The sequence below is a fragment of the Pelobates fuscus genome, chromosome 2, assembly GCF_036172605.1.
Source record: "Pelobates fuscus isolate aPelFus1 chromosome 2, aPelFus1.pri, whole genome shotgun sequence".
In the NCBI taxonomy this organism is placed as follows: Eukaryota; Metazoa; Chordata; class Amphibia; order Anura; family Pelobatidae; genus Pelobates; species Pelobates fuscus.
In genome coordinates this window covers 354,199,370-354,216,105 of record NC_086318.1, presented here as the reverse complement: position 1 = coordinate 354,216,105, position 16,736 = coordinate 354,199,370, and the positions used below count along the sequence as shown (strand labels likewise).

At 42.6% G+C, this 16,736-nt stretch overlaps 19 non-coding genes across 19 annotated transcripts; all 19 read left to right on the top strand.

Moving 5' to 3' along the window:
- Positions 1-171: 171 nt before the first annotated feature.
- Positions 172-338, top strand: LOC134591131 (U1 spliceosomal RNA). The gene has a single exon (XR_010087953.1). It is a non-coding gene; the product is annotated as a U1 spliceosomal RNA (small nuclear RNA).
- Positions 339-1,237: 899 nt separating this feature from the next.
- Positions 1,238-1,378, top strand: LOC134592884 (U4 spliceosomal RNA). Its single transcript, XR_010089445.1, has one exon. It is a non-coding gene; the product is annotated as a U4 spliceosomal RNA (small nuclear RNA).
- A 472-nt stretch (positions 1,379-1,850) lies between these two features.
- On the top strand, positions 1,851-2,017 carry LOC134591082 (U1 spliceosomal RNA). Its single transcript, XR_010087912.1, has one exon. It is a non-coding gene; the product is annotated as a U1 spliceosomal RNA (small nuclear RNA).
- Positions 2,018-3,466: 1,449 nt separating this feature from the next.
- Positions 3,467-3,607, top strand: LOC134592353 (U4 spliceosomal RNA). Its single transcript, XR_010088993.1, has one exon. It is a non-coding gene; the product is annotated as a U4 spliceosomal RNA (small nuclear RNA).
- Positions 3,608-4,076: 469 nt separating this feature from the next.
- LOC134591130 (U1 spliceosomal RNA) lies at positions 4,077-4,243 on the top strand. The gene has a single exon (XR_010087952.1). It is a non-coding gene; the product is annotated as a U1 spliceosomal RNA (small nuclear RNA).
- An 899-nt stretch (positions 4,244-5,142) lies between these two features.
- On the top strand, positions 5,143-5,283 carry LOC134592883 (U4 spliceosomal RNA). Its single transcript, XR_010089444.1, has one exon. It is a non-coding gene; the product is annotated as a U4 spliceosomal RNA (small nuclear RNA).
- Positions 5,284-5,755: 472 nt separating this feature from the next.
- LOC134590703 (U1 spliceosomal RNA) lies at positions 5,756-5,922 on the top strand. Its single transcript, XR_010087588.1, has one exon. It is a non-coding gene; the product is annotated as a U1 spliceosomal RNA (small nuclear RNA).
- An 899-nt stretch (positions 5,923-6,821) lies between these two features.
- On the top strand, positions 6,822-6,962 carry LOC134592882 (U4 spliceosomal RNA). The gene has a single exon (XR_010089443.1). It is a non-coding gene; the product is annotated as a U4 spliceosomal RNA (small nuclear RNA).
- A 470-nt stretch (positions 6,963-7,432) lies between these two features.
- Positions 7,433-7,599, top strand: LOC134590232 (U1 spliceosomal RNA). Its single transcript, XR_010087186.1, has one exon. It is a non-coding gene; the product is annotated as a U1 spliceosomal RNA (small nuclear RNA).
- Positions 7,600-8,498: 899 nt separating this feature from the next.
- Positions 8,499-8,639, top strand: LOC134593454 (U4 spliceosomal RNA). Its single transcript, XR_010089934.1, has one exon. It is a non-coding gene; the product is annotated as a U4 spliceosomal RNA (small nuclear RNA).
- A 472-nt stretch (positions 8,640-9,111) lies between these two features.
- On the top strand, positions 9,112-9,278 carry LOC134590702 (U1 spliceosomal RNA). Its single transcript, XR_010087587.1, has one exon. It is a non-coding gene; the product is annotated as a U1 spliceosomal RNA (small nuclear RNA).
- Positions 9,279-10,177: 899 nt separating this feature from the next.
- Positions 10,178-10,318, top strand: LOC134592881 (U4 spliceosomal RNA). The gene has a single exon (XR_010089442.1). It is a non-coding gene; the product is annotated as a U4 spliceosomal RNA (small nuclear RNA).
- A 471-nt stretch (positions 10,319-10,789) lies between these two features.
- On the top strand, positions 10,790-10,956 carry LOC134590231 (U1 spliceosomal RNA). The gene has a single exon (XR_010087185.1). It is a non-coding gene; the product is annotated as a U1 spliceosomal RNA (small nuclear RNA).
- An 899-nt stretch (positions 10,957-11,855) lies between these two features.
- LOC134591932 (U4 spliceosomal RNA) lies at positions 11,856-11,996 on the top strand. The gene has a single exon (XR_010088629.1). It is a non-coding gene; the product is annotated as a U4 spliceosomal RNA (small nuclear RNA).
- A 478-nt stretch (positions 11,997-12,474) lies between these two features.
- LOC134590230 (U1 spliceosomal RNA) lies at positions 12,475-12,641 on the top strand. The gene has a single exon (XR_010087184.1). It is a non-coding gene; the product is annotated as a U1 spliceosomal RNA (small nuclear RNA).
- Positions 12,642-13,540: 899 nt separating this feature from the next.
- Positions 13,541-13,681, top strand: LOC134592880 (U4 spliceosomal RNA). Its single transcript, XR_010089441.1, has one exon. It is a non-coding gene; the product is annotated as a U4 spliceosomal RNA (small nuclear RNA).
- A 479-nt stretch (positions 13,682-14,160) lies between these two features.
- Positions 14,161-14,327, top strand: LOC134589971 (U1 spliceosomal RNA). The gene has a single exon (XR_010086966.1). It is a non-coding gene; the product is annotated as a U1 spliceosomal RNA (small nuclear RNA).
- An 899-nt stretch (positions 14,328-15,226) lies between these two features.
- LOC134593779 (U4 spliceosomal RNA) lies at positions 15,227-15,367 on the top strand. Its single transcript, XR_010090212.1, has one exon. It is a non-coding gene; the product is annotated as a U4 spliceosomal RNA (small nuclear RNA).
- A 479-nt stretch (positions 15,368-15,846) lies between these two features.
- LOC134590806 (U1 spliceosomal RNA) lies at positions 15,847-16,013 on the top strand. The gene has a single exon (XR_010087677.1). It is a non-coding gene; the product is annotated as a U1 spliceosomal RNA (small nuclear RNA).
- Positions 16,014-16,736: the final 723 nt, after the last annotated feature.

Genomic DNA, 16,736 nt, shown 5'->3' with positions numbered 1-16,736 from the left:
ACTGGTAGCTAAGGAAAACAACGATCAGCCACGAGGTTTGGTAATCTTTTGTAGCCTTCTATCATTTGGATTATTTATTTGCTTTTTTTTTTTTTACTTGCTTTATTATTTCACCACAGCCTAAAGGAAAGGCTTCCCAGCGGGCGTGCCTTTGAATGTACCCGTCATGTCATACTTACCTGGCAGGGGAGCAATAGCCATGATCCCTAAGGTGGCTCTCCCAGAGTGAGGATGGTTCATTGCACTCTGTACCAGTTGACCTCTGCGATTTCCTCAAATGTGGGAAACTTGACTGCATAATTTATGGTAGTGGGGGACTGCGTTCGCGCTTTCCCCTGTGTTTGCTTGTTTGACAAAAATAGAGAACTTCACCAATTCTGACGAAGGATAATTTCAGCCACGGCACCCGTCTTCTTTGGCTCTTACTTTCCACATCAAGCAGGCAGCGACAATCATTTCCTAGGCTTGATCATTTTTATTATCTATGTTTTCTGGAGACCAGTTTTAAGCCAGAATTTCACTTTTTATTTTAACTTTTCAGCTTTTTTTTCATCATTTTTTTATCCTGACTTCTTTTGATTTATTGTATGCTTCAATGCAATGGAAGAAATAAATGATTGGAGACCTATATTACGTCTTCCAACAGAACGTAACGTTTGATTGAATTTCTGGGAAAAAAAGATTTTCTGGATCAAGGCAGTGAATTGCCGCTTGAGACAATCAGACCAAACCTTAGGAATAGCTGGGTGGTCGCTAGCACTTACTAATGAACACCATGGAATTTTGAAAAAGCCACCACAAATGTTCTTTCAGCCCTGTTGAGTGTGGATGAAGAGAAGACAGGTGCTAGGCAAGGGTCATTCCTATCGATGGAGTCATGAAATGTGTGACTTTGGGGACGAACGTAGACCAGCGGATTGTGTACTCTGCCTAATGGCTGCTGTAGTAGAATCTTGGCAAAACCGTTTCCAAAGAGAGAAAAAAAATTGTACAAGGTTTGCTGCAAGATATGGTTGCCCTCACTCTCTGTTATAGGTTTGGAACCATTCCAAGATGCCATATAAGAAGACCGAGGAATTTGTTGGGGTTTAAGCTTCCCTGTAGGAGGAAGCGGGCCTAATTAGAATATTGCCTCCCACAATCCTTTGCAATGGCTTATGGTCATGAACTTTTTCTCACCGCTGTCTTAAAGTGTCCTTACGTGGTAGCTCTTAAAAGCTGGCCCACTTGAACAGTTAACTTTGCGCAGTGGCAGTATCGTAGCCCATGAGGTCAATCCGAGGCGTGATTATTGCTAATTGAAAACTTTACCCAATACCCCGCCATGATGACTTGAAATACAGTCAGCATTGGCAATTTTTGACAGGCTCTAAGGAGACTGAAAGATTGGTTTAATAAAAGTTTATGGCGCCCCATGTCTAGGGCGTGTCTTACGTGACTCCTGTTTCTTCCTGAGCTCTGTTGCACCATTCCTTCCGCTGGCTTCTTAGCATTTCCCTTTTACCTTTCTCTCCCACTGAATTCACTTGTTTCCGGCAGCACACTATTCTCACTACATGCTACGAATTCCCATCCTTCGGCTCATTGGCCTAGCATTTGCCTTTATGCAAATTGCTCCTTCGCACCCTGAATCCAGCTCAATTATTCACACCTAACCACCTGAAGGCACTAAAATTACTGGTAGCTAAGGAAAACAACGATCAGCCACGAGGTTTGGTAATCTTTTGTAGCCTTCTATCATTTGGATTATTTATTTGCTTTTTTTTTTTTTTTAACTTGCTTTATTATTTCACCACAGCCTAAAGGAAAGGCTTCCCAGCGGGCGTGCCTTTGAATGTACCCGTCATGTCATACTTACCTGGCAGGGGAGCAATAGCCATGATCCCTAAGGTGGCTCTCCCAGAGTGAGGCTGGTTCATTGCACTCCATACCAGTTGACCTCTGCGATTTCCTCAAATGTGGGAAACTCGACTGCATAATTTATGGTAGTGGGGGACTGCGTTCGCGCTTTCCCCTGTGTTTGCTTGTTTGACAAAAATAGAGAACTTCACCAATTCTGACGAAGGATAATTTCAGCCACGGCACCCGTCTTCTTTGGCTCTTACTTTCCGCATCAAGCAGGCAGCGACAATCATTTCCTAGGCTTGATCATTTTTATTATCTATGTTTTCTGGAGACCAGTTTTAAGCCAGAATTTCACTTTTTATTTTAACTTTTCAGCTTTTTTTTCATCATTTTTTTATCCTGACTTCTTTTGATTTATTGTATGCTTCAATGCAATGGAAGAAATAAAGAATTGGAGACCTATATTACGTCTTCCAACAGAACGTAACGTTTGATTGAATTTCTGGGAAAAAAAGATTTTCTGGATCAAGGCAGTGAATTGCCGCTTGAGACAATCAGACCAAACCTTAGGAATAGCTGGGTGGTCGCTAGCACTTACTAATGAACACCATGGAATTTTGAAAAAGCCACCACAAATGTTCTTTCAGCCCTGTTGAGTGTGGAGGAAGAGAAGACAGGTGCTAGGCAAGGGTCATTCCTATCGATGGAGTCATGAAATGTGTGACTTTGGGGACGAACGTAGACCAGCGGATTGTGTACTCTGCCTAATGGCTGCTGTAGTAGAATCTTGGCAAAACTGTTTCCAAAGAGAGAAAAAAAATTGTACAAGGTTTGTTGCAAGATATGGTTGCCCTCACTCTCTGTTATAGGTTTGGAACCATTCCAAGATGCCATATAAGAAGACCGAGGAATTTGTTGCTTTTCAGCTTTTTTTTCATCATTTTTTTATCCTGACTTCTTTTGATTTATTGTATGCTTCAATGCAATGGAAGAAATAAAGAATTGGAGACCTATATTACGTCTTCCAACAGAACGTAACGTTTGATTGAATTTCTGGGAAAAAAAGATTTTCTGGATGAAGGCAGTGAATTGCCGCTTGAGACAATCAGACCAAACCTTAGGAATAGCTGGGTGGTCGCTAGCACTTACTAATGAACACCATGGAATTTTGAAAAAGCCACCACAAATGTTCTTTCAGCCCTGTTGAGTGTGGATGAAGAGAAGACAGGTGCTAGGCAAGGGTCATTCCTATCGATGGAGTCATGAAATGTGTGACTTTGGGGACGAACGTAGACCAGCGATTGTGTACTCTGCCTAATGGCTGCTGTAGTAGAATCTTGGCAAAACTGTTTCCAAAGAGAGAAAAAAAATTGTACAAGGTTTGCTGCAAGATATGGTTGCCCTCACTCTCTGTTATAGGTTTGGAACCATTCCAAGATGCCATATAAGAAGACCGAGGAATTTGTTGGGGTTTAAGCTTCCCTGTAGGAGGAAGCGGGCCTAATTAGAATATTGCCTCCCATAATCCTTTGCAATGGCTTATGGTCATGAACTTTTTCTCACCGCTGTCTTAAAGTGTCCTTACGTGGTAGCTCTTAAAAGCTGGCCCACTTGAACAACTAGCTTTGCGCAGTGGCAGTATCGTAGCCCATGAGGTCAATCCGAGGCGTGATTATTGCTAATTGAAAACTTTACCCAATACCCCGCCATGATGACTTGAAATACAGTCAGCATTGGCAATTTTTGACAGGCTCTAAGGAGACTGAAAGATTGGTTTAATAAAAGTTTATGGCGCCCCATGTCTAGGGCGTGTCTTACATGACTCCCGTTTCTTCCTGAGCTCTGTTGCACCATTCCTTCCGCTGGCTTCTTAGCATTTCCCTTTTACCTTTCTCTCCCACTGAATTCACTTGTTTCCGGCAGCACACTATTCTCACTACATGCTACGAATTCCCATCCTTCGGCTCATTGGCCTAGCATTTGCCTTTATGCAAATTGCTCCTTCGCACCCTGAATCCAGCTCAATTATTCACACCTAACCACCTGAAGGCACTAAAATTACTGGTAGCTAAGGAAAACAACGATCAGCCACGAGGTTTGGTAATCTTTTGTAGCCTTCTATCATTTGGATTATTTATTTGCTTTTTTTTTTTTTACTTGCTTTATTATTTCACCACAGCCTAAAGGAAAGGCTTCCCAGCGGGCGTGCCTTTGAATGTACCCGTCATGTCATACTTACCTGGCAGGGGAGCAATAGCCATGATCCCTAAGGTGGCTCTCCCAGAGTGAGGATGGTTCATTGCACTCTGTACCAGTTGACCTCTGCGATTTCCTCAAATGTGGGAAACTTGACTGCATAATTTATGGTAGTGGGGGACTGCGTTCGCGCTTTCCCCTGTGTTTGCTTGTTTGACAAAAATAGAGAACTTCACCAATTCTGACGAAGGATAATTTCAGCCACGGCACCCGTCTTCTTTGGCTCTTACTTTCCACATCAAGCAGGCAGCGACAATCATTTCCTAGGCTTGATCATTTTTATTATCTATGTTTTCTGGAGACCAGTTTTAAGCCAGAATTTCACTTTTTATTTTAACTTTTCAGCTTTTTTTTCATCATTTTTTTATCCTGACTTCTTTTGATTTATTGTATGCTTCAATGCAATGGAAGAAATAAATGATTGGAGACCTATATTACGTCTTCCAACAGAACGTAACGTTTGATTGAATTTCTGGGAAAAAAAGATTTTCTGGATCAAGGCAGTGAATTGCCGCTTGAGACAATCAGACCAAACCTTAGGAATAGCTGGGTGGTCGCTAGCACTTACTAATGAACACCATGGAATTTTGAAAAAGCCACCACAAATGTTCTTTCAGCCCTGTTGAGTGTGGATGAAGAGAAGACAGGTGCTAGGCAAGGGTCATTCCTATCGATGGAGTCATGAAATGTGTGACTTTGGGGACGAACGTAGACCAGCGGATTGTGTACTCTGCCTAATGGCTGCTGTAGTAGAATCTTGGCAAAACCGTTTCCAAAGAGAGAAAAAAAATTGTACAAGGTTTGCTGCAAGATATGGTTGCCCTCACTCTCTGTTATAGGTTTGGAACCATTCCAAGATGCCATATAAGAAGACCGAGGAATTTGTTGGGGTTTAAGCTTCCCTGTAGGAGGAAGCGGGCCTAATTAGAATATTGCCTCCCACAATCCTTTGCAATGGCTTATGGTCATGAACTTTTTCTCACCGCTGTCTTAAAGTGTCCTTACGTGGTAGCTCTTAAAAGCTGGCCCACTTGAACAGTTAACTTTGCGCAGTGGCAGTATCGTAGCCCATGAGGTCAATCCGAGGCGTGATTATTGCTAATTGAAAACTTTACCCAATACCCCGCCATGATGACTTGAAATACAGTCAGCATTGGCAATTTTTGACAGGCTCTAAGGAGACTGAAAGATTGGTTTAATAAAAGTTTATGGCGCCCCATGTCTAGGGCGTGTCTTACGTGACTCCTGTTTCTTCCTGAGCTCTGTTGCACCATTCCTTCCGCTGGCTTCTTAGCATTTCCCTTTTACCTTTCTCTCCCACTGAATTCACTTGTTTCCGGCAGCACACTATTCTCACTACATGCTACGAATTCCCATCCTTCGGCTCATTGGCCTAGCATTTGCCTTTATGCAAATTGCTCCTTCGCACCCTGAATCCAGCTCAATTATTCACACCTAACCACCTGAAGGCACTAAAATTACTGGTAGCTAAGGAAAACAACGATCAGCCACGAGGTTTGGTAATCTTTTGTAGCCTTCTATCATTTGGATTATTTATTTGCTTTTTTTTTTTTTTTAACTTGCTTTATTATTTCACCACAGCCTAAAGGAAAGGCTTCCCAGCGGGCGTGCCTTTGAATGTACCCGTCATGTCATACTTACCTGGCAGGGGAGCAATAGCCATGATCCCTAAGGTGGCTCTCCCAGAGTGAGGCTGGTTCATTGCACTCTGTACCAGTTGACCTCTGCGATTTCCTCAAATGTGGGAAACTTGACTGCATAATTTATGGTAGTGGGGGACTGCGTTCGCGCTTTCCCCTGTGTTTGCTTGTTTGACAAAAATAGAGAACTTCACCAATTCTGACGAAGGATAATTTCAGCCACGGCACCCGTCTTCTTTGGCTCTTACTTTCCACATCAAGCAGGCAGCGACAATCATTTCCTAGGCTTGATCATTTTTATTATCTATGTTTTCTGGAGACCAGTTTTAAGCCAGAATTTCACTTTTTATTTTAACTTTTCAGCTTTTTTTTCATCATTTTTTTATCCTGACTTCTTTTGATTTATTGTATGCTTCAATGCAATGGAAGAAATAAAGGATTGGAGACCTATATTACGTCTTCCAACAGAACGTAACGTTTGATTGAATTTCTGGGAAAAAAAGATTTTCTGGATCAAGGCAGTGAATTGCCGCTTGAGACAATCAGACCAAACCTTAGGAATAGCTGGGTGGTCGCTAGCACTTACTAATGAACACCATGGAATTTTGAAAAAGCCACCACAAATGTTCTTTCAGCCCTGTTGAGTGTGGATGAAGAGAAGACAGGTGCTAGGCAAGGGTCATTCCTATCGATGGAGTCATGAAATGTGTGACTTTGGGGACGAACGTAGACCAGCGGATTGTGTACTCTGCCTAATGGCTGCTGTAGTAGAATCTTGGCAAAACCGTTTCCAAAGAGAGAAAAAAAATTGTACAAGGTTTGCTGCAAGATATGGTTGCCCTCACTCTCTGTTATAGGTTTGGAACCATTCCAAGATGCCATATAAGAAGACCGAGGAATTTGTTGGGGTTTAAGCTTCCCTGTAGGAGGAAGCGGGCCTAATTAGAATATTGCCTCCCACAATCCTTTGCAATGGCTTATGGTCATGAACTTTTTCTCACCGCTGTCTTAAAGTGTCCTTACGTGGTAGCTCTTAAAAGCTGGCCCACTTGAACAGTTAACTTTGCGCAGTGGCAGTATCGTAGCCCATGAGGTCAATCCGAGGCGTGATTATTGCTAATTGAAAACTTTACCCAATACCCCGCCATGATGACTTGAAATACAGTCAGCATTGGCAATTTTTGACAGGCTCTAAGGAGACTGAAAGATTGGTTTAATAAAAGTTTATGGCGCCCCATGTCTAGGGCGTGTCTTACGTGACTCCTGTTTCTTCCTGAGCTCTGTTGCACCATTCCTTCCGCTGGCTTCTTAGCATTTCCCTTTTACCTTTCTCTCCCACTGAATTCACTTGTTTCCGGCAGCACACTATTCTCACTACATGCTACGAATTCCCATCCTTCGGCTCATTGGCCTAGCATTTGCCTTTATGCAAATTGCTCCTTCGCACCCTGAATCCAGCTCAATTATTCACACCTAACCACCTGAAGGCACTAAAATTACTGGTAGCTAAGGAAAACAACGATCAGCCACGAGGTTTGGTAATCTTTTGTAGCCTTCTATCATTTGGATTATTTATTTGCTTTTTTTTTTTTTAACTTGCTTTATTATTTCACCACAGCCTAAAGGAAAGGCTTCCCAGCGGGCGTGCCTTTGAATGTACCCGTCATGTCATACTTACCTGGCAGGGGAGCAATAGCCATGATCCCTAAGGTGGCTCTCCCAGAGTGAGGCTGGTTCATTGCACTCTGTACCAGTTGACCTCTGCGATTTCCTCAAATGTGGGAAACTCGACTGCATAATTTATGGTAGTGGGGGACTGCGTTCGCGCTTTCCCCTGTGTTTGCTTGTTTGACAAAAATAGAGAACTTCACCAATTCTGACGAAAGATAATTTCAGCCACGGCACCCGTCTTCTTTGGCTCTTACTTTCCACATCAAGCAGGCAGCGACAATCATTTCCTAGGCTTGATCATTTTTATTATCTATGTTTTCTGGAGACCAGTTTTAAGCCAGAATTTCACTTTTTATTTTAACTTTTCAGCTTTTTTTTCATCATTTTTTTATCCTGACTTCTTTTGATTTATTGTATGCTTCAATGCAATGGAAGAAATAAAGGATTGGAGACCTATATTACGTCTTCCAACAGAACGTAACGTTTGATTGAATTTCTGGGAAAAAAAGATTTTCTGGATCAAGGCAGTGAATTGCCGCTTGAGACAATCAGACCAAACCTTAGGAATAGCTGGGTGGTCGCTAGCACTTACTAATGAACACCATGTAATTTTGAAAAAGCCACCACAAATGTTCTTTCAGCCCTGTTGAGTGTGGATGAAGAGAAGACAGGTGCTAGGCAAGGGTCATTCCTATCGATGGAGTCATGAAATGTGTGACTTTGGGGACGAACGTAGACCAGCGGATTGTGTACTCTGCCTAATGGCTGCTGTAGTAGAATCTTGGCAAAACCGTTTCCAAAGAGAGAAAAAAAATTGTACAAGGTTTGCTGCAAGATATGGTTGCCCTCACTCTCTGTTATAGGTTTGGAACCATTCCAAGATGCCATATAAGAAGACCGAGGAATTTGTTGGGGTTTAAGCTTCCCTGTAGGAGGAAGCGGGCCTAATTAGAATATTGCCTCCCACAATCCTTTGCAATGGCTTATGGTCATGAACTTTTTCTCACCGCTGTCTTAAAGTGTCCTTACGTGGTAGCTCTTAAAAGCTGGCCCACTTGAACAGTTAACTTTGCGCAGTGGCAGTATCGTAGCCCATGAGGTCAATCCGAGGCGTGATTATTGCTAATTGAAAACTTTACCCAATACCCCGCCATGATGATTTGAAATACAGTCAGCATTGGCAATTTTTGACAGGCTCTAAGGAGACTGAAAGATTGGTTTAATAAAAGTTTATGGCGCCCCATGTCTAGGGCGTGTCTTACGTGACTCCTGTTTCTTCCTGAGCTCTGTTGCACCATTCCTTCCGCTGGCTTCTTAGCATTTCCCTTTTACCTTTCTCTCCCACTGAATTCACTTGTTTCCGGCAGCACACTATTCTCACTACATGCTACGAATTCCCATCCTTCGGCTCATTGGCCTAGCATTTGCCTTTATGCAAATTGCTCCTTCGCACCCTGAATCCAGCTCAATTATTCACACCTAACCACCTGAAGGCACTAAAATTACTGGTAGCTAAGGAAAACAACGATCAGCCACGAGGTTTGGTAATCTTTTGTAGCCTTCTATCATTTGGATTATTTATTTGCTTTTTTTTTTTTTTTAACTTGCTTTATTATTTCACCACAGCCTAAAGGAAAGGCTTCCCAGCGGGCGTGCCTTTGAATGTACCCGTCATGTCATACTTACCTGGCAGGGGAGCAATAGCCATGATCCCTAAGGTGGCTCTCCCAGAGTGAGGCTGGTTCATTGCACTCTGTACCAGTTGACCTCTGCGATTTCCTCAAATGTGGGAAACTTGACTGCATAATTTATGGTAGTGGGGGACTGCGTTCGCGCTTTCCCCTGTGTTTGCTTGTTTGACAAAAATAGAGAACTTCACCAATTCTGACGAAGGATAATTTCAGCCACGGCACCCGTCTTCTTTGGCTCTTACTTTCCACATCAAGCAGGCAGCGACAATCATTTCCTAGGCTTGATCATTTTTATTATCTATGTTTTCTGGAGACCAGTTTTAAGCCAGAATTTCACTTTTTATTTTAACTTTTCAGCTTTTTTTTCATCATTTTTTTATCCTGACTTCTTTTGATTTATTGTATGCTTCAATGCAATGGAAGAAATAAAGGATTGGAGACCTATATTACGTCTTCCAACAGAACGTAACGTTTGATTGAATTTCTGGGAAAAAAAGATTTTCTGGATCAAGGCAGTGAATTGCCGCTTGAGACAATCAGACCAAACCTTAGGAATAGCTGGGTGGTCGCTAGCACTTACTAATGAACACCATGGAATTTTGAAAAAGCCACCACAAATGTTCTTTCAGCCCTGTTGAGTGTGGATGAAGAGAAGACAGGTGCTAGGCAAGGGTCATTCCTATCGATGGAGTCATGAAATGTGTGACTTTGGGGACGAACGTAGACCAGCGGATTGTGTACTCTGCCTAATGGCTGCTGTAGTAGAATCTTGGCAAAACCGTTTCCAAAGAGAGAAAAAAAATTGTACAAGGTTTGCTGCAAGATATGGTTGCCCTCACTCTCTGTTATAGGTTTGGAACCATTCCAAGATGCCATATAAGAAGACCGAGGAATTTGTTGGGGTTTAAGCTTCCCTGTAGGAGGAAGCGGGCCTAATTAGAATATTGCCTCCCACAATCCTTTGCAATGGCTTATGGTCATGAACTTTTTCTCACCGCTGTCTTAAAGTGTCCTTACGTGGTAGCTCTTAAAAGCTGGCCCACTTGAACAGTTAACTTTGCGCAGTGGCAGTATCGTAGCCCATGAGGTCAATCCGAGGCGTGATTATTGCTAATTGAAAACTTTACCCAATACCCCGCCATGATGACTTGAAATACAGTCAGCATTGGCAATTTTTGACAGGCTCTAAGGAGACTGAAAGATTGGTTTAATAAAAGTTTATGGCGCCCCATGTCTAGGGCGTGTCTTACGTGACTCCTGTTTCTTCCTGAGCTCTGTTGCACCATTCCTTCCGCTGGCTTCTTAGCATTTCCCTTTTACCTTTCTCTCCCACTGAATTCACTTGTTTCCGGCAGCACACTATTCTCACTACATGCTACGAATTCCCATCCTTCGGCTCATTGGCCTAGCATTTGCCTTTATGCAAATTGCTCCTTCGCACCCTGAATCCAGCTCAATTATTCACACCTAACCACCTGAAGGCACTAAAATTACTGGTAGCTAAGGAAAACAACGATCAGCCACGAGGTTTGGTAATCTTTTGTAGCCTTCTATCATTTGGATTATTTATTTGCTTTTTTTTTTTTTTAACTTGCTTTATTATTTCACCACAGCCTAAAGGAAAGGCTTCCCAGCGGGCGTGCCTTTGAATGTACCTGTCATGTCATACTTACCTGGCAGGGGAGCAATAGCCATGATCCCTAAGGTGGCTCTCCCAGAGTGAGGCTGGTTCATTGCACTCTGTACCAGTTGACCTCTGCGATTTCCTCAAATGTGGGAAACTCGACTGCATAATTTATGGTAGTGGGGGACTGCGTTCGCGCTTTCCCCTGTGTTTGCTTGTTTGACAAAAATAGAGAACTTCACCAATTCTGACGAAAGATAATTTCAGCCACGGCACCCGTCTTCTTTGGCTCTTACTTTCCGCATCAAGCAGGCAGCGACAATCATTTCCTAGGCTTGATCATTTTTATTATCTATGTTTTCTGGAGACCAGTTTTAAGCCAGAATTTCACTTTTTATTTTAACTTTTCAGCTTTTTTTTCATCATTTTTTTATCCTGACTTCTTTTGATTTATTGTATGCTTCAATGCAATGGAAGAAATAAAGAATTGGAGACCTATATTACGTCTTCCAACAGAACGTAACGTTTGATTGAATTTCTGGGAAAAAAAGATTTTCTGGATCAAGGCAGTGAATTGCCGCTTGAGACAATCAGACCAAACCTTAGGAATAGCTGGGTGGTCGCTAGCACTTACTAATGAACACCATGGAATTTTGAAAAAGCCACCACAAATGTTCTTTCAGCCCTGTTGAGTGTGGATGAAGAGAAGACAGGTGCTAGGCAAGGGTCATTCCTATCGATGGAGTCATGAAATGTGTGACTTTGGGGATGAACGTAGACCAGCGGATTGTGTACTCTGCCTAATGGCTGCTGTAGTAGAATCTTGGCAAAACCGTTTCCAAAGAGAGAAAAAAAATTGTACAAGGTTTGCTGCAAGATATGGTTGCCCTCACTCTCTGTTATAGGTTTGGAACCATTCCAAGATGCCATATAAGAAGACCGAGGAATTTGTTGGGGTTTAAGCTTCCCTGTAGGAGGAAGCGGGCCTAATTAGAATATTGCCTCCCACAATCCTTTGCAATGGCTTATGGTCATGAACTTTTTCTCACCGCTGTCTTAAAGTGTCCTTACGTGGTAGCTCTTAAAAGCTGGCCCACTTGAACAGTTATCTTTGCGCAGTGGCAGTATCGTAGCCCATGAGGTCAATCCGAGGCGTGATTATTGCTAATTGAAAACTTTACCCAATACCCCGCCATGATGACTTGAAATACAGTCAGCATTGGCAATTTTTGACAGGCTCTAAGGAGACTGAAAGATTGGTTTAAAAAAAGTTTATGGCGCCCCATGTCTAGGGCATGTCTTACGTGACTCCCGTTTCTTCCTGAGCTCTATTGCACCATTCCTTCCGCTGGCTTCCTTGCATTTCCCTTTTACCTTTCTCTCCCACTGAATCCACTTGTTTCCGGCAGCACACTATTCTCACTACATGCTACGAATTCCCATCCTTCGGCTCATTGGCCTAGCATTTGCCTTTATGCAAATTGCTCCTTCGCACCCTGAATCCAGCTCAATTATTCACACCTAACCACCTGAAGGCACTAAAATTACTGGTAGCTAAGGAAAACAACGATCAGCCACGAGGTTTGGTAATCTTTTGTAGCCTTCTATCATTTGGATTATTTATTTGCTCTTCTTTTTTTTTTTTTTTTAACTTGCTTTATTATTTCACCACAGCCTAAAGGAAAGGCTTCCCAGCGGGCGTGCCTTTGAATGTACCCGTCATGTCATACTTACCTGGCAGGGGAGCAATAGCCATGATCCCTAAGGTGGCTCTCCCAGAGTGAGGCTGGTTCATTGCACTCTGTACCAGTTGACCTCTGCGATTTCCTCAAATGTGGGAAACTCGACTGCATAATTTATGGTAGTGGGGGACTGCGTTCGCGCTTTCCCCTGTGTTTGCTTGTTTGACAAAAATAGAGAACTTCACCAATTCTGACGAAGGATAATTTCAGCCACGGCACCCGTCTTCTTTGGCTCTTACTTACCACATCAAGCAGGCAGCGACAATCATTTCCTAGGCTTGATCATTTTTATTATCTATGTTTTCTGGAGACCAGTTTTAAGCCAGAATTTCACTTTTTATTTTAACTTTTCAGCTTTTTTTTCATCCTTTTTTTATCCTGACTTCTTTTGATTTATTGTATGCTTCAATGCAATGGAAGAAATAAAGGATTGGAGACCTATATTACGTCTTCCAACAGAACGTAACGTTTGATTGAACTTCTGGGAAAAAAAGATTTTCTGGATCAAGGCAGTGAATTGCCGCTTGAGACAATCAGACCAAACCTTAGGAATAGCTGGGTGGTCGCTAGCACTTACTAATGAACACCATGGAATTTTGAAAAAGCCACCACAAATGTTCTTTCAGCCCTGTTGAGTGTGGATGAAGAGAAGACAGGTGCTAGGCAAGGGTCATTCCTATCAATGGAGTCATGAAATGTGTGACTTTGGGGACGAACGTAGACCAGCGGATTGTGTACTCTGCCTAATGGCTGCTGTAGTAGAATCTTGGCAAAACCGTTTCCAAAGAGAGAAAAAAAATTGTACAAGGTTTGCTGCAAGATATGGTTGCCCTCACTCTCTGTTATAGGTTTGGAACCATTCCAAGATGCCATATAAGAAGACCGAGGAATTTGTTGGGGTTTAAGCTTCCCTGTAGGAGGAAGCGGGCCTAATTAGAATATTGCCTCCCACAATCCTTTGCAATGGCTTATGGTCATGAACTTTTTCTCACCGCTGTCTTAAAGTGTCCTTACGTGGTAGCTCTTAAAAGCTGGCCCACTTGAACAGTTAACTTTGCGCAGTGGCAGTATCGTAGCCCATGAGGTCAATCCGAGGCGTGATTATTGCTAATTGAAAACTTTACCCAATACCCCGCCATGATGACTTGAAATACAGTCAGCATTGGCAATTTTTGACAGGCTCTAAGGAGACTGAAAGATTGGTTTAATAAAAGTTTATGGCGCCCCATGTCTAGGGTGTGTCTTACGTGACTCCTGTTTCTTCCTGAGCTCTGTTGCACCATTCCTTCCGCTGGCTTCTTAGCATTTCCCTTTTACCTTTCTCTCCCACTGAATTCACTTGTTTCCGGCAGCACACTATTCTCACTCCATGCTACGAATTCCCATCCTTCGGCTCATTGGCCTAGCATTTGCCTTTATGCAAATTGCTCCTTCGCACCCTGAATCCAGCTCAATTATTCACACCTAACCACCTGAAGGCACTAAAATTACTGGTAGCTAAGGAAAACAACGATCAGCCACGAGGTTTGGTAATCTTTTGTAGCCTTCTATCATTTGGATTATTTATTTGCTCTTCTTTTTTTTTTTTTTTTAAACTTGCTTTATTATTTCACCACAGCCTAAAGGAAAGGCTTCCCAGCGGGCGTGCCTTTGAATGTACCCATCATGTCATACTTACCTGGCAGGGGAGCAATAGCCATGATCCCTAAGGTGGCTCTCCCAGAGTGAGGCTGGTTCATTGCACTCCGTACCAGTTGACCTCTGCGATTTCCTCAAATGTGGGAAACTCGACTGCATAATTTATGGTAGTGGGGGACTGCGTTCGCGCTTTCCCCTGTGTTTGCTTGTTTGACAAAAATAGAGAACTTCACCGATTCTGACGAAGGATAATTTCAGCCATGGCACCCGTCTTCTTTGGCTCTTACTTTCCACATCAAGCAGGCAGCGACAATCATTTCCTAGGCTTGATCATTTTTATTATCTATGTTTTCTGGAGACCAGTTTTAAGCCAGAATTTCACTTTTTATTTTAACTTTTCAGCTTTTTTTTCATCATTTTTTTATCCTGACTTCTTTTGATTTATTGTATGCTTCAATGCAATGGAAGAAATAAAGAATTGGAGACCTATATTACGTCTTCCAACAGAACGTAACGTTTGATTGAATTTCTGGGAAAAAAAGATTTTCTGGATCAAGGCAGTGAATTGCCGCTTGAGACAATCAGTCCAAACCTTAGGAATAGCTGGGTGGTCGCTAGCACTTACTAATGAACACCATGGAATTTTGAAAAAGCCACCACAAATGTTCTTTCAGCCCTGTTGAGTGTGGATGAAGAGAAGACAGGTGCTAGGCAAGGGTCATTCCTATCGATGGAGTCATGAAATGTGTGACTTTGGGGACGAACGTAGACCAGCGGATTGTGTACTCTGCCTAATGGCTGCTGTAGTAGAATCTTGGCAAAACTGTTTCCAAAGAGAGAAAAAAAATTGTACAAGGTTTGCTGCAAGATATGGTTGCCCTCACTCTCTGTTATAGGTTTGGAACCATTCCAAGATGCCATATAAGAAGACCGAGGAATTTGTTGGGGTTTAAGCTTCCCTGTAGGAGGAAGCGGGCCTAATTAGAATATTGCCTCCCACAATCCTTTGCAATGGCTTATGGTCATGAACTTTTTCTCACCGCTGTCTTAAAGTGTCCTTACGTGGTAGCTCTTAAAAGCTGGCCCACTTGAACAGTTAACTTTGCGCAGTGGCAGTATCGTAGCCCATGAGGTCAATCCGAAGCGTGATTATTGCTAATTGAAAACTTTACCCAATACCCCGCCATGATGACTTGAAATACAGTCAGCATTGGCAATTTTTGACAGGCTCTAAGGAGACTGAAAGATTGGTTTAAAAAAAGTTTATGGCGCCCCATGTCTAGGGCGTGTCTTACGTGACTCCCGTTTCTTTCTGAGCTCTGTTGCACCATTCCTTCCGCTGGCTTCCTTGCATTTCCCTTTTACCTTTCTCTCCCACTGAATCCACTTGTTTCCGGCAGCACACTATTCTCACTACATGCTACGAATTCCCATCCTTCGGCTCATTGGCCTAGCATTTGCCTTTATGCAAATTGCTCCTTCGCACCCTGAATCCAGCTCAATTATTCACACCTAACCACCTGAAGGCACTAAAATTACTGGTAGCTAAGGAAAACAACGATCAGCCACGAGGTTTGGTAATCTTTTGTAGCCTTCTATCATTTGGATTATTTATTTGCTCTTCTTTTTTTTTTTTTTTTAAACTTGCTTTATTATTTCACCACAGCCTAAAGGAAAGGCTTCCCAGCGGGCGTGCCTTTGAATGTACCCCTCATGTCATACTTACCTGGCAGGGGAGCAATAGCCATGATCCCTAAGGTGGCTCTCCCAGAGTGAGGCTGGTTCATTGCACTCCGTACCAGTTGACCTCTGCGATTTCCTCAAATGTGGGAAACTCGACTGCATAATTTATGGTAGTGGGGCACTGCGTTCGCGCTTTCCCCTGTGTTTGCTTGTTTGACAAAAATAGAGAACTTCACCGATTCTGACGAAGGATAATTTCAGCCACGGCACCCGTCTTCTTTGGCTCTTACTTTCCACATCAAGCAGGCAGCGACAATCATTTCCTAGGCTTGATCATTTTTATTATCTATGTTTTCTGGAGACCAGTTTTAAGCCAGAATTTCACTTTTTATTTTAACTTTTCAGCTTTTTTTTCATCATTTTTTTATCCTGACTTCTTTTGATTTATTGTATGCTTCAATGCAATGGAAGAAATAAAGAATTGGAGACCTATATTACGTCTTCCAACAGAACGTAACGTTTGATTGAATTTCTGGGAAAAAAAGATTTTCTGGATGAAGGCAGTGAATTGCCGCTTGAGACAATCAGACCAAACCTTAGGAATAGCTGGGTGGTCGCTAGCACTTACTAATGAACACCATGGAATTTTGAAAAAGCCACCACAAATGTTCTTTCAGCCCTGTTGAGTGTGGATGAAGAGAAGACAGGTGCTAGGCAAGGGTCATTCCTATCGATGGAGTCATGAAATGTGTGACTTTGGGGACGAACGTAGACCAGCGGATTGTGTACTCTGCCTAATGGCTGCTGTAGTAGAATCTTGGCAAAACTGTTTCCAAAGAGAGAAAAAAAATTGTACAAGGTTTGCTGCAAGATATGGTTGCCCTCACTCTCTGTTATAGGTTTGGAACCATTCCAAGATGCCATA